We start from the raw sequence: 14,672 nt of genomic DNA, 5'->3' as shown, positions 1-14,672 counted from the left end.
AAGGTGACTACTGTCAATTTCTTGAAGTATTTTATCACATAATTGCAAAGAGTGTCTGTATTTTTCTGGCTTCTCTCCGACCTTCCGTACCAGCTTTTCTCAACCTTTTTAGCCAAATACTTATGAGTTGTTTTCTTATTCTAACATAATAAACAACTTCTAAGACCATGTCGTTAAATAGGGCCATTTATAAATAAACCTAAAAAATTCAGGACTGTAGACCGAGCTTCTACCATGGGCTTGAGAGTAGCAGGCTCTTTATATTGTATTTCATAGTTGTACTTGAATAGCCAATGGCCTTCGCATATATGAAACGTCCACAGAGACACTAAAGAGGAAGAAGAAAGACAGCACGGCTTGTCTCCTCCAGGTTGTCTGTTTTGTTTTCATTCAAAGAAACACCATAACAATATACATTTATATTTTTAGATATGCGGAAATGAGAGTGTGTCTGCCACCTGTGTATGGTGCCTACAGAAGAAAGCAAAGGGTAAATGAGCCCCGGAAACTCAGGTTGCTGGAAGAACAGGAAGTCTTTTCAAAGTATTTTTTAAATTATAACATAATTATGTCATTGGTTTTGCTTTCCCTTTCTTCCCTCCAGTCTTCCCCATATCTAATTATGGCTTCTTTTTTAAAAAAATAAAACCTGTTTATATATATCACACACACACACACACACACACACACACACACACACAATACCTGCTTAGTCTGTCAAATGTTGCCTGTATGTATGTTTTCAGGAAGGACTAGTCAGCATTAGGTAACCAGTTGCTCTAAGCCAAACACACTCCCCAGTCCCAGTATCCCAAACAGTCCAATAATTTGTCATACTAGAAACCTACTATCTCAGAAAAATGATGAATTCTAGGGTGGAAATGATAGAACTCCAAGATGAACCTGATTTAGTTCAGAAAGAAAGGAACACAAAGTATGCATAAACACGTCAATAACATGGCGTCTAAGTCAGTGTGCTGTCTGAACTGGATCCTTTATCAGAAAGAGAATATTCATAAGTAAACTGTAAAATCTGGTGGAAGTTGTTCCTTGTGATATTTTCTTGGTTTTGACAAGTGTGTCAAAGTGATGTAGGAAGTTAATACTTGGAGAAGCTGGGCAAGTCATTCAAAGGAAATCTCGTTGCTTTGTTTGTAAATTCTCCATGAATCTAAAGTAATTTTAAAATAAAATGATTGTTTCCTGGATGAGAATACAGGTCAGTGGCACAGTGTTTGCTTAGAGCATATGAGAAACTGGGTTCAATTTTAAAAGAAGAAAGGAGTCTGGGCATGGTAGCATGCACTTTTAATCTCAGCATTCAGGAGGCAGAGGTAGGTCGATCTCTGAGTTCAAGACTGGCCTGGTCTACAGAGTGAGTTCCAGGACATGCAGAACTACACAGAGAAACCTTGTCTGGAAAATGAAATGGAACAAAAGGAAGGAAGGAAGGAAGGGAGGGAGGGAGGGAGGAAGGAAGGGAGGGAGGGAGGAAGGGAGGGAGGGAGGGAGGGAGGGAGGGAGGGAGGGAGGGAGGGAAGAAGGAAGAAAGGAAGGAAGGACGAACCAGCAACTATATTATCCCTGGTGCATTATCAAAGGACTCTGCCAGTGTCCACACAGAGAAACAAGTCACCATAGTCAAATGATGGAATCAAGTCCATGTCAACAAATGAAAGTATAAAGAAAATATCTACACACAGTAAAGTTTTGTCTAGCCATAAAGAAAGAGTGAAATTTAGGGTTTTGTCGGTAAATAGAAGAAACTGGGGGTCAACCTACTAAGCCCAATAAAACAGATGTAGAAAAACAAATACCACATGATTCTCACATGTAGGAATCCTGGATTGTACATAGATACATCAAAATCATATAGTTTAGAAAATATGTGTGGAAATAGAAGTGGGCCTATGTGGTAGAGAAGAAGGGAGAAAGGAAAGGCACACATGTACATATGGTCAAAACAGAAGCCATGCTTGAATGAAAATATATTATGACACCAATACTACATACATACAATTTAAACCAACTAAGGAGGCAAACATTATTTCTGTCATACAAACTGACCCAAATTTAACCACCTGAAGCTCTTTCAGGTTAGTTCTTGTATGACTTCAATATAACTAAATATATATAAGGCACTGCACATCAAAAGCAAAAATAAAGCCAATATAAAGCCATTCATTATAAGAAAAAAAGTCTATGAATTCTGTCAGCTCTGCCTTCGAGATGTCTTCAATATGGTTCGTTCTCACTGTATTCACTCCTGATCCCACACCGCTCCATGTCCCCACCTCTCTCTGACCTGGTCTTGCTTCTCTGTTGCCTGTGTCTGTTTCCTGCCTGCCATCTTCTGCTCGCTGCTCTCCCCTCTTGAAGTATTCTCCTGCCCAATAGATTAATGACCCACACCCTGACTTCATCAAGCCTCTAAGGTTCTCTTTGGTCAAGGATTCCATTACTGACTTAATCTAAGCACCCTTTCTTCCTATTTTCTAATCCCACATCCTTTGTCTAAATCACGAACATGATGTAACTTCAATTGCTTGCTCATGATCTACCTTGATTACTAATATAAATATTAGCACAGAGAAGTTATTTTGTTGAATAAATAAAATTTTGCCAGGATTTATAGAAAACATTGTAATTGTACCCCAAAGTGTAAAAGTGTGCATTTGGCCTCATTTTTGAAAAAGCACTATGCTAGTATCTATATTCCACTTGAAACAACTATTCTCAGAATTGAAGCAGTAATATGTAAGGACACTTAAAATCTTAAATGTATTGGGGCATAGTCACGGTAAGACTGAAAACTACAATAGAGGGAAAATTCTTTCACAGGGGAATGACTGTGAAATAATTTCATATGTTGGAATGTTATATGATGTTAAAAGAGAAATAAAACTATGATCCCTAACATTGAGAATTCCCATGAAGTGCTATACAGTGAGAAAACAAGTTTTCAGAATAATGCATATGATTCATGTTTTCACAAAATGCTTTTATGGGAATGTGTATATTTGGCTTAAAATATGAAAGGCTATAAAGCAGGCTACAGGGGTTGGGGATTTAGCTCAGTGGTAGAGCGCTTGCCTAGCAAGTGCAAGGCTTTGGGTTCAGTCCCCAGCTCCGGGAAAAAACAAAAACAAAACAAAAACTTATCTTTAAAGCAGGCTGCAGAAGAGAAAAAATTACAGAAGGAAGAGAAAAAAATTAAATTAGGAAAAAGAGACCTTAATAATTTCTACGGTATGAAAATAAAACCATCTGACTGTGTAAAAGATATCCATTCTTTCCAATTAATTAATTTTAAAGTGTAGAACTAACTACTTATAAACATACTTGCCAAAGGACTGGAACAGTGTCCACCATTTTTAAGACAATTTTCAAGAATATTTTTGATTTTTCAAGTTGATATTAGGGTGGAGAATGGTGCTAAAATTGACCAGGTTTCCAGGAAATGCCTAAGTCAGTTCTTACATTACAGATAGTCTGGGGGAAATGTCTACACTTACCACTGTATGGTGTACGTTCATGCTCAATCACCTCTAAGACAACCACTTCTATCTGGCTAACTACCATGAGTGAAACTCTTGAAACCATGAGTGAGTGAGCTCTTCAGCATCTGCTGGCTCAGATTCTGATTAAGTCAGCAGCCTAAGGTGCTTGACTAATAGTTGCAATGGGCATTGTCTTTCATGCATAACTCAGTCTAGAATGTAGTAATGCCCAAATAATGCCTTAACTGATAGCTACGGATTCCTTGACAACTTTTATTCATTTTAAGAGGGAGGCCTAAAGGCTGGAAGGATGTCTGAGCAGTTTAGAGAGCCTGAGTTCAATCCCTAGCACCATGTCCAACAGCTCATAACTCCCTCTAACTACAGCTCCAGGGGATTCTGACACCCTCTTTTGGTTTCCACAGGCATTGTGGTAATTGGACATGCCCACACACAGGTTAAATAGAATTAAAAATAATGACAGCAACCATTCGAGGCCTTCCAAATACTATAGGACTGATGTACGCAGGAACTCACAGAGACTGTGGCAGCCCACACAGGGCCTACACAGGGCTTGCACAGATCCAATCCCGATGGGGTCAGCACTGAGAGCGGAAGTGGACACAATCCCCATCCTTGCTGCTATTTACAATCGGTAACCAATTGCAAAGGTTCTCCAGCAAGGTCACCCCAAGTATACAAACCACTTTTAGAGGCCGACCCCATGCCCAGGAGCAGATGAGCAATGCAAACGAACTCAGTGGCATCTACTGAAGGGTCTTCATCTCACAATGCTTTGCAGGACATTTTTGGTTCTTACCTTACAGGTCTTTTGCATATATAATATGTTAATGTTTTCCAGTTTTGAGATTTTTATGGGATTCCTATATCTACAAACGTGTGTGTGTGTGTGTGTGTGTGTGTGTACATTTCTTATGCTTTGTCTTCGGTTCTTTTTCTTATGATTGTTTTGTCTTATTACAGTTTGTCTTATTTTATCTTACTGAAAGAAAGGAAGTGAATTTGGGTAAGAGGGGCAGTGGCATGAATCTGTGAGGAATTAGGAGAGGGGAAATATGTAAGCAAAATATATTACAATGAAAAATCATTTTCAAAAAAACAGGAAAGAAAATATTTCAAAAAGAAGGAAGCCAGGCACATACCTTTAATCCCAGTACTCAAAGAGGCAGGTGGATCTCTGTGAGTTTGAGGAGCAGACTACATAGGGAGTCTGCACAGTATGGGTCTACATAGTGAGTTCCAGGGCAGCCAGAGCTGCATACTGAGACCCACAGAAAGAAAGAAATAACAGACTTTCTGATGAAATTATGTCCTTATCCTTTCATACTTTCCACCAAAGTGAGATGCAAGAATTAGGTCAAATATTTCTCTGTAGAAAATATCCAGCACCTACTAAAAATTTACACAGTTAGTCTTTGCTTTAGGAATACTGCATGCTGTGGGGGGAAAAGGGTTATACACAATTAGGTAGTTATAGTCTAGCCTCATATTCATGTGCTTGTGACATAATAGAACACATTTTTCCCATGTCAAGCTTAAGGTGAAAAGAAGGAACCATTCTAGATATCACATAAGGAATTTTACCACAGAAGCCCTTTTTAAGGAGACTGCATAATAAAATTGTTTTTTTGCTATGAGATAAACAATAAATCTTGAAAGGAAGAAAATTGTAAATGAAATTCTAGAGATGCAAATTCAAGAATCAAGTATTACTGTCATGATAATGTGATAGACAGTCGTTAGATCTAGAGTAACAAAGGAACTGTAGCCTATGTCTTTATTTCTCACCTCCTTGACTTTGGGTAAATTACTTGACATCGGTTTCTCCATCTATTAAATGTAGACACGCTCTTCTAATTTTAAGATTTGTAGTGAAGCTAAAAAGACTCCTAAAACGTGCAACTCATAACAAAATCTTCACACACCACACCTCTTATTCAAATAAAAAGCCTTTGTTAAAATAAAATGACAGAACACGTGTTATAAATGTTTAGGTCGTCATGCTTATTCATGCTTATTTACTATGAGATCAAACATAGTATCCTGACGACCGTGTTCATCCTTCGTTCACAACGCGTGAATCAGTGAAGAACGCATAGCCGAGAGAACGGGCCTCTCTTAGGTTCATTTCTGAAAACCAAATCATAGGAAGTAACCTAAAAGAGGAAAGTACATACACTGAGCTGGTTACAAAAGATCTGATAGCGTTGAGATGCCGAACTGTGGGGCGATGGACCTTGCCAGGCAACTTGGTACCTTTGAGTGGGTTCAGAGTCCCAGGCACCCACGCCCCTACCTGAGACGGTAGGTGGCTCCCTGCTCCCTACTAGATTCCTGGCCTGGAACACGCGCCACATTTCCCACATAAGGAAACATGACCTGTGGTCACGTACCCCAAAACAGAGTTCTCCATGCTAATGAGGCATCTAGAGGCCCTGAGGTATAGCCAATAAGCTTCCGGTCCCAAACCTTTCTCCCGACTAATGGTATTTATCTCTGGTCCGCCCTGAGAAGTTGGTATGAACATAAACCGTATGGATAAACGTGGACAGTCTCTTTCGTCAAAACTGCTGTGGGAGCGTGGAGAAAGCTTTTGACTACAGAGCCACTGCCTAAGTCTCCCACAGAAGACTGCTCTGTGATCCCAATCATTGCTAAGTTAAGGACTTTTGCTGATGATCTAAGCTAAAGTTCCCACTCCCCCAGGCCAGAATGGTCATCCTTAGCCCGTGGGCCCCTAACTAGTTCCCAATTCCATTCGACCCAGTGGTGTCTGGATGTCCAGGAATTTGGGAGCCTCTAGTCCCCCATAGAAACGTGGATGTGTGATACTTCGTTTCCAACTACTCCCCAGCGGTAACTAGATGTGGGGAGCTTAGGAACCCCTGCTTCAGCCTCATACATCCATGGCTGAGGTTTTCCCACACCCTGAGCATTGTCTCAGCGCTTCCCTAAAGCCAAGCACCTGATGGTGGAAAGCGGTGCAGGGTAAATGCATCTCCCCATTTTGTCTGCCCAATTCCCACATCCCGATAGCAGCAGGGCAAAACGTGGACCACAAACTCCCCGCGCTTCACCTCCCCATCGGCACTTCCACACCCCATCGGCAGGACAAAACGCAGACTCACACCGAATAAAGGGAGAAAGCTAAGATACTCACAGGTTAGCAACAGAAGAAGCGGTCCTTACACATTGGACTGTGGTACACAGTAGGAAAGAGTCATCTACGGTTCCTGGTGCGACTGAGTAGGAACCAAATCTTTGCCAACAACGTTGGGATATGGGCTAGGGCTGTTGTGACCATCCCCCTCCCCCAGCCTCCATTTTTCTGCATGTGCCCCTTATCTGCTGAATCTAGCAGGCATGGGTAACCAGTAAGCTGGCAGGCACAGAAATACAGAAGTGTAATTCACAGAGAAAGAACAAAGTTCATCTATGAACACATCACAATAATCCTAAACAACTAGGGCCAGGGGCATATGAACTTAGTGTGAACTCACAGGAGTTGTATTAGATCAAGCCAGATCAAGTACACATAAATAGTGGTGGGTGGGACTTAGGAAGCCCCACCACAACTGAAGAGCTTTTGGCAACTGTAGGCTGCTGGGGAATGAAGAGTCCTTTTTCTTCAGGATTGAGGCTTATGAGAGATGACATCAGGTACACTAAGCATGTTCATGTACATGCAGGTACACTAAGCGAACTCGGTGTGCTTTTTAAATAGCTTATAAATCTAGGAGGAAAGAGTGGGGCAATGGGAGGAGTTAGAGGGAGAAAATTAGAGGTGGTTTTGCTCAGAACTCACATGTATCTATAAATTATCAAAGACTAAGAAAAGGAAGTGCTAGCTAGCTTGCTAGCTGTACGTGTGCATGGGTAGACAGACTCTTCCACAGGTCAACTGGGAAACCTAGGGCCCCTATATCATTGAAGAAAACCCAATTTCTCCATACAGAAGACAGCCATGATACAGTGGAGAAGGAAGCAGCACCAATCCCAAGTTCACTTTTGCCTAGAATCTTATCTCCGTCGTTGTCTGTTAGACTCACTGAGATGCCTCTTTTAACGTTAGATTGCACAGGCCTCCTGCCGCTTCCAGTGCAAATTCAATATAACCCTAAGTATTAGCTCTGAATCAAGAGGCGCTGGGACAAACATCAGAAGAAATGGAACTAAGTAATGGACTCAGTTATACACTGCCAGCAAGAGAAAGCGAGTTAACGCGGTTAATGTTGGCAGGCTGTCACTGACCGTAATACCGTCTCTTTTTATCTTAAATAGGTTATTTAAGTTGAAAAGTAAAGAGAAGAAACAGAATGCAGAAAGGTAATCTCTCCCTGTCTATTCCACAGGAGAGCCACTTGTAGTCTGATTGGTGTCTGCTAAACAGACTTCAAAAGGAAGTGCACCCGATGGAGACATCAAAAGACAAATTCCCCACCACGATGGAAAAGTGCAACTAAAGCTAATAGGTTGCTACAGAGGAGGAGTGGCTCAACGGGGCGAGGCTGGGCTCTCCCACTTCACCCTACCTTCTGGAGAAACGAAGAGGTAGCATGAGGAATAAACTGAGAGAGGATTGGTCGCCTAGCTCCATCTGCAAAAGCACGGATTGGACCGAAGCAACACCATATCCCTCTCCCATCCAAACACTGCATCGCTGCCTTCCAGCGACGCTGACCTTCCTGTGCACCACTGCCAGTTAGTAGAAGTCACGACAAGAGATGGGGTTGGGGATTTAGCTCAGTGGTAGAGCGCTTGCCTAGCAAACGCAAGGCCCTGGGTTCGGTCCCCAGCTCCGAAAAAAAGAAAAAGGAAAAAAAATGTGGAAGAAATGTGGATAAGTTTTGCTTAATTCTTGGAAACTGGATTTGACATTGCTGTTTGTTTTGGCTGAGAGTCAGACCTTAGTCATTCTGCATGAAGAAGGAAGTCAGAGCCTTCAGACCTTTCCAAACATCTGACTGCTTATGGTTGCACCTTTACCACGCTGTAGTTTCTTAGGCACAAGGGCTAACTTTTTCTCTACTGCATACAATGTTGTTGCTAAAAGCTGTATTTTTTTTTCAGAATGATTCTATGCACCCAAACACAGACACACAAAATAAATTAATTGGTAAGTAATTGAATTTTTTTTAAAAAAATGAACGTTTTCAGAATAAGCTTAGATGAACATACACTGTAACAATTTTATATAGGAAAAATAGTTAAGTCCATCATCTTAGCAATTAAGGTAAAATGATCAAATGCACCGGTAAGTTATTTGATCGGGCTTCATACTCTTCATTAACCTAAAACTCTAAATGAATGAATGCATCTTTAATACAGTGCAAAGTAATCAATAGCCAAATTGAAGGGTGTCCTGTGGGAATCACTTTAAGTTAAATAAAAATTAAATAAATAAAATAAACAAATGTACCCATACCTTTCCTCATACTAAACACAGCCTGTCAGAAAGTCTGCCTCAAAATAAAAACAAAACACATTTAAATCTTAATAAACACTACAAATAAAACTATAAAATTCTACTTTAATAAAACAATAGCTAGGCACAGTATCATTTTCTGAAATGGAAAGACAACAGAAGATTAATTGGTCACAAACGTACCTAGCTATACTTACGTGTGCCTCTATATTGAGTCCACTTGGGCGATGTATCCGGTAAATAAACTCTCAAACATTAAAAGTGAACATATAATGGGTCAAGTTTTATATCAGTCACTAAAGGTCGCCCCTGAGGTTTAATGAACATGTCATTAGTGTTAAGTGATGAATTCTAGAAAGAGCTTACAGGAGTAGGAAATACGGGTTAGTGATTAAGGACACCTTTTGCTCTTACACAGGACCTTTAAGCACCCACATGGTTTAAAGACATGCAGGCAAAATATTCATACTTGTGAAGTAAAATGAATAACTCTTTAAAGAAAAGTTGACAGAGGAGGAACAGGAGGAGGAGGAGGAGGAGAAGACGTGTAGTTACTATACATGACCACAGAGAATCTTGTTAGGGAAAAAATGTGTATGATAATGAATGGACATGAGAAAAACAGATGAAGTATAGAAGATAGATAGAAAGATAACACAAATCACTCATAATTCCAACACCCAGAGAAAATAAGATATTCTTCTTCATATCCTAATACAAAATTCACATACACACACACAATGCAAAAATGGTAGGAACATATAATTTAATGAAAGTGTTCAGCAATGTGAATATATCTTATGTCAATTGATATATTTATCCCACTGACTTTGTCACCTACATGACCATCAATTTCATCACTTTCCCAGAAATTATTTAACTGCTTGCAAGACAGCTAGGTTATATATATTTTTGACACAAAAATATTGCAAAAATATTCTATAAAGCTAAAATTGTTCACACATCTCTATTTTTAACAAAATCAATATGCAATTTGCTTAAGTATTCTTGAAATATATATGCATATATATTTATATTAAAATGTAAATAATCTGAAATCTCTACTCCTGTCCAAGCCAAGGTAGTAGTTGCCATAGAAACTGCAAATGGCAGAAAGTCAGGCCTGACACAGCATTGAAAAAAAAGGAGAGAAAAAAAATAATGTACCAGCTTATTTGCAGAAATCACGACTGATTTCACTGGAAAAATTACCCATGAATTTTTTACTTTCATTTTTTACTCCAAACCAAGGTTCTTAAAAATAGAATTAATGCCGGGCTGGGGATTTAGCTCAGTGGTAGAGCGCTTACCTGGGAAGCGCAAGGCCCTGGGTTTGGTCCCCAGCTCCAGAAAAAAAAAAAAAAAAAGAACCAAAAAAAAAAAAAAAAGAATTCTTAAAAAAAAATTAAAAAAATAGAATTAATGCCAAATTCTGATATCAAAGCTTATATTACATATGCCCTTTAAAATGTAGGAATTGTATATATTAATTTTCAAATGAAATATAAATATTGCTTTATTTAAGAGCATCTTTCAAAATGTGATGTAAAGCGAAAACACCCATTTTATCTCAAAGTACTTCTCAGAACGTTATCTCCTAATCATGGAACCAAGTGTATAATCCTTGCACCCCAACGTCTCTCTCTGACAAGTAACAGGACCCAGAACAAAATGAACCTGGCCAAGAACAACCTCCATCTCATTTCCAACCAAGAGGACACAGGGCAGAAGTGTCTAGTGTGTGAGCATCCTGCCTAGTCTTCACCAGACTTCGTGGAACTTTGAGAATTGTTCTTGCTTTCCGTTTTGTCGATTTTAGGTTTCTTTGTTTTTGTTTTTTGTTTGTTTATTGATTTCTGGTTTAAAGAGGAGTTGTTTTTGGAACCATTAATATTTGGTGATATTCATTAAGATCTCCAACTAATAATAATCTTCTCCTCCTCTCCCCCTCCTCTTCCTCTTCCTCTTCCTCTTCCTCTTCCTCCTCCTCCTCCTCTTCTTCCTCTTCCTCCTCCTCCTCCTCCTCCTCCTCCTCCTCCTCCTTTTGTTTTCAAGTGACTTCACAGTTGATATGATGGGTTGAATAGGTATGGCCACCACAGATTCACGAGTTGGAATACTTGGCCCACAGGGAGTGGCATTATTAGGAGGTGTGGCCTTGTGGGAGGAAGTGTGTCATTGTGTGGGGCTTCAAGTGCTCCTATATATGCTCCAACTCCGCTCAGTGTGCCACACATTCTCTTCCTGCCGCCTGTGGACCAAGATGCAGATCTCTCAGCTCCTTCTCCAGCACCACGTCTGCCTGCACACCGCCATGCCATGATCATAATGGACTCAGCCTCTGAAACCGTAAGCCAGCCCCAGTTAAATGTTTTCTTTTATAAGGAATGCTGTGTTCATGGTGTCTCTTCACAGCGGTGGAAACCGTAAGACAGGGGAGTATTTGAATCATTTAACAAACTTTCGTTCAAATTCTTCAACTGTCATCTGTAGAGATGAATGTCTACTAGTATTTTATTGTTGCACTTGCAACACAAGATAAAAATCAAATACAACTGAGTGTACTGCCGTTTTAACTGACTTGAAGCCCTTCTCCGCTTGAAAATTAAATGTCATTAAAAGGAAGTGAATTCCTTTGCATGATTTTACATATTGGTCTTCTTCGCTTTAGATTTCACTACATTTATAACGACTGCTCTTTGTTATCTTACAAACTACACTTTAAACCGGGTTCCACCCAGGTATAGAACTTAGTGTGTTTGAGACTTATTTAAGTTTAGTCTGTGACAGACTGCTGCCACTCAACATGTAAAACTTCTTAGACAATAAATATGAAGCCTTCAAACCTTCTGAGATTACTCTCAAACTCTTCAATCACACACACACACACACACACACACACACACACACACACACACACACACGCACACAAAGATGAGAGAACTTTTTAAAAACTAAAAGTTTTTCCTAAAAGTAAAGCATTACGTATATCTTACACAGAAATTGCCACAAATGACTCTTTACTTTCCTAAGCGATTCTTTTCTGTATTGCCATCACACAGACAGACGTACCTCCCGTGAGCTGTCAAGAGCATCAGAAAGCCTGCTCTGTGCAATAAATTATAAACCCTTTAGAGAATCACAAAGACATTTGTTTCAGGCACTGGTGCCACCAGCATCGTTGCCATAAGCGGCCAGGCTAGAGTTAATGAGTCTCTCGTTTCCAAACCGCCTATTTACAGACACAGTATTCTTCAGTTGGGCAATCAGTCCTTGTGGCCACCCTTACATGATCTGAAAGGAAGGATATTGAGGCTGAATAGAAAGAAAAACAGGGAAACTACGGGGACACAGAATACAAAAGAGCCTGCCACCAGCTGAAACCTATTGCGGGTAGAGAAGGACGAATTCTAGCATGTGTATCAACTACAGAAATCTCCATCCCCAGAGGTACACCTGGAGTTTTCATGAGAAACCGCACATACAGGAAAAGGACACACACTAAATCTCTTGTGTAACCCTCTCACTTCAGACTCTGCTTTATGGAATTAGAATTCTATCAAGGGATCTCCAGAGCCTCCCTGTCATCTCACATGTTAAAGAGAAAGAAAAGGAGAAAATGGTTTCTTAGGTACTTTTTGAGATATACATTTAGTCTCTCTCTCTCTCTCTCTCTCTCTCTCTCTCTCTCTCACACACACTCACACACACACATGATAGAGAGAGAGAGAGAGAGAGAGAGAGAGAGAGAGAGAGAGAGAAACCCCATATATATACCACTTTAAGACAGTTAATTATGACTGTCCCTGGAGGAGCCAGTTCCAACACTTGTGTGTGTCTTACCTGTATCTAAGTATCTTTGTCTTAGCCCTTCCTTCTGCTCAAAGTCTCTATTAAAATTATCTTTAATAGAACCCCTAAGCTGACCACTGGTGGCACATAACTTTAATCCTAACAGTCAGAAGGCAGAGGCAGGTAGATCTTGGAGAACAGCATAGTCTACAGAGTGAGTTCCAGGACAGTCAGAGCTACAACAGAGAAGCTCTGTCTCAAAAATAAAATAAAATAAAATAAAATAAAATAAAATAAATATAAATAAATAAATATTAAAAAGCCCCCCCAAAAAATCTGTTTCTAATAACAATTCTAACAATCAGAATTCCAACAATTCCCAGGATCGTTCCCTGAAATCCTTTTATGCCACAAAGACACAAATTTCAGTTTGTTTTTAAGTCCCTAAAAGATTAAGTGCCTGCATCTATCGAGAGTAACAGCATGCTGGCTCTGCCCCTGACCAACGACAGATCTGACTGTCTACTGAGAGGTTTATAAAATGTAAGCATTCTGAGGTTTATCTGTAAACAGATTATCCTGTCAGGGAGAAACGCTTCGATCACTAATGTGAAGATGGCGTCATTAATATTTAATAACGACTTTAATTCTTCTCTGAATGAAATAGTTGCAAAATCGATCCGCCTACAAACATCTGGAGTAAATAATACACGTAGGAAGCAGGGAATTTTTTTCTACTATTTATCTGAGATCTCATGCTAAGAAAGCTTTCTCCTTCAGTCCAGGTGAGAGACAGTACCACCCACACCTCAGGATGGCCATAACGCTTTACTTTTTCACGGCGGCTAATGGAATTAAAACCATACCTTCGATATTCTACATTCCTTGTCACAGACACAACAAATACTATTTGAAACTTGGCCCAGCTGTGCTCTCAAACTCGATGCCCGATTTCAATGATTTGTCAAGGTTTACAACCAAGAAACAAATATAAAAGCAAACTTTGTACCTCTCCATGTAATGGGAAGTTTGGACCAAGTGAGCCCAACTGGAATCCGAGGGGAACAGACTTCTGAAGTCCCGAATCAGACAAGTAATGCTGTGCCCCAGGGTTGAAGAAATAGACAGATATTGTTTGTTTTCCTGCCCAACTTCTTTTGTCACAAAAAACGAAGTGCGTGAAGATTGTTACCTGTGGAGGCGATGACATAACCCTGGATTTGCCAGCTACTGTAAAAGATGCCCTCTGTGTAGTTCAGCTCACCCACTTTTCATGGCAACGTTCCTACCATTATCACAGGCAGCATTATGTCACAAGGACAAACCAATTTCGTTCATGTAAATGTAAAACATGTTTGCCATGCGACATTTCAATCAATGTGGTGACACACAAGGAAAGCCTGCCTGTCGCTTCCAGGCAGAAAGGGGAAGAGAACTGCCATTTCACACTCAGCTTGAATTCTTGCCCTGCCATTTTTTTTTTGACTCACTTACTTTTGCCAAAAGACTAATTCATTCTACATCTAACAGAAGTTGCCAGAAAAGAGGCAGCCATGTCACTGACTTGATGAGTTGGTTCTCTGTACTCAGTCGTGCAAGTAAACCATCGGGAGCCGAGGGGTTGGGTGGAAAGGCACGGTGCATGGGTAGACATTAAAGTGTTTTACTACAGGTCATATTTTTATGGTTCTCAAAACCTCCTCCATGGTCTTGGCCTCCAGAGCTGTAGAATAAGAGTCTAACCAACTGGGGTTGGGGATTTAGCTCAGCGGTAGAGCGCTTGCCTAGCGAGCGCAAGGCCCTGGGTTCAGTCCCCAGCTCCGAAAAAAAAGAAAAGAAAAAAAAAAGAGTCTAACCAACTGCTTTGAAATCACTGCTAATATTCTTTAGGTTAAAGATGAGATGCAACAACTACTGTTGTTTTTTGTCTTAGC

The 14,672-nt window shown here is 40.2% G+C and overlaps 1 protein-coding gene and 1 long non-coding RNA gene across 4 annotated transcripts in view; one reads left to right on the top strand and one right to left on the bottom strand.

Annotated features, from left to right (window-relative positions):
- Positions 1-14,672, bottom strand: part of Csrnp3 (cysteine and serine rich nuclear protein 3) — a 196,010-nt gene that overhangs the window by 163,725 nt on the left and 17,613 nt on the right. The gene's annotated exons all lie outside the window — the stretch shown is intronic.
- Positions 10,524-14,414, top strand: LOC134486370 (uncharacterized). Its single transcript, XR_010065202.1, has 2 exons — positions 10,524-11,295; positions 13,519-14,414. It is a non-coding gene; the product is annotated as an uncharacterized LOC134486370 (long non-coding RNA).

This window comes from Rattus norvegicus, chromosome 3, assembly GCF_036323735.1.
Source record: "Rattus norvegicus strain BN/NHsdMcwi chromosome 3, GRCr8, whole genome shotgun sequence".
NCBI classification, from domain to species: Eukaryota; Metazoa; Chordata; class Mammalia; order Rodentia; family Muridae; genus Rattus; species Rattus norvegicus.
Note: the sequence above shows the minus strand (reverse complement) of the source record. Positions and strands in the feature narration are given on the sequence as shown.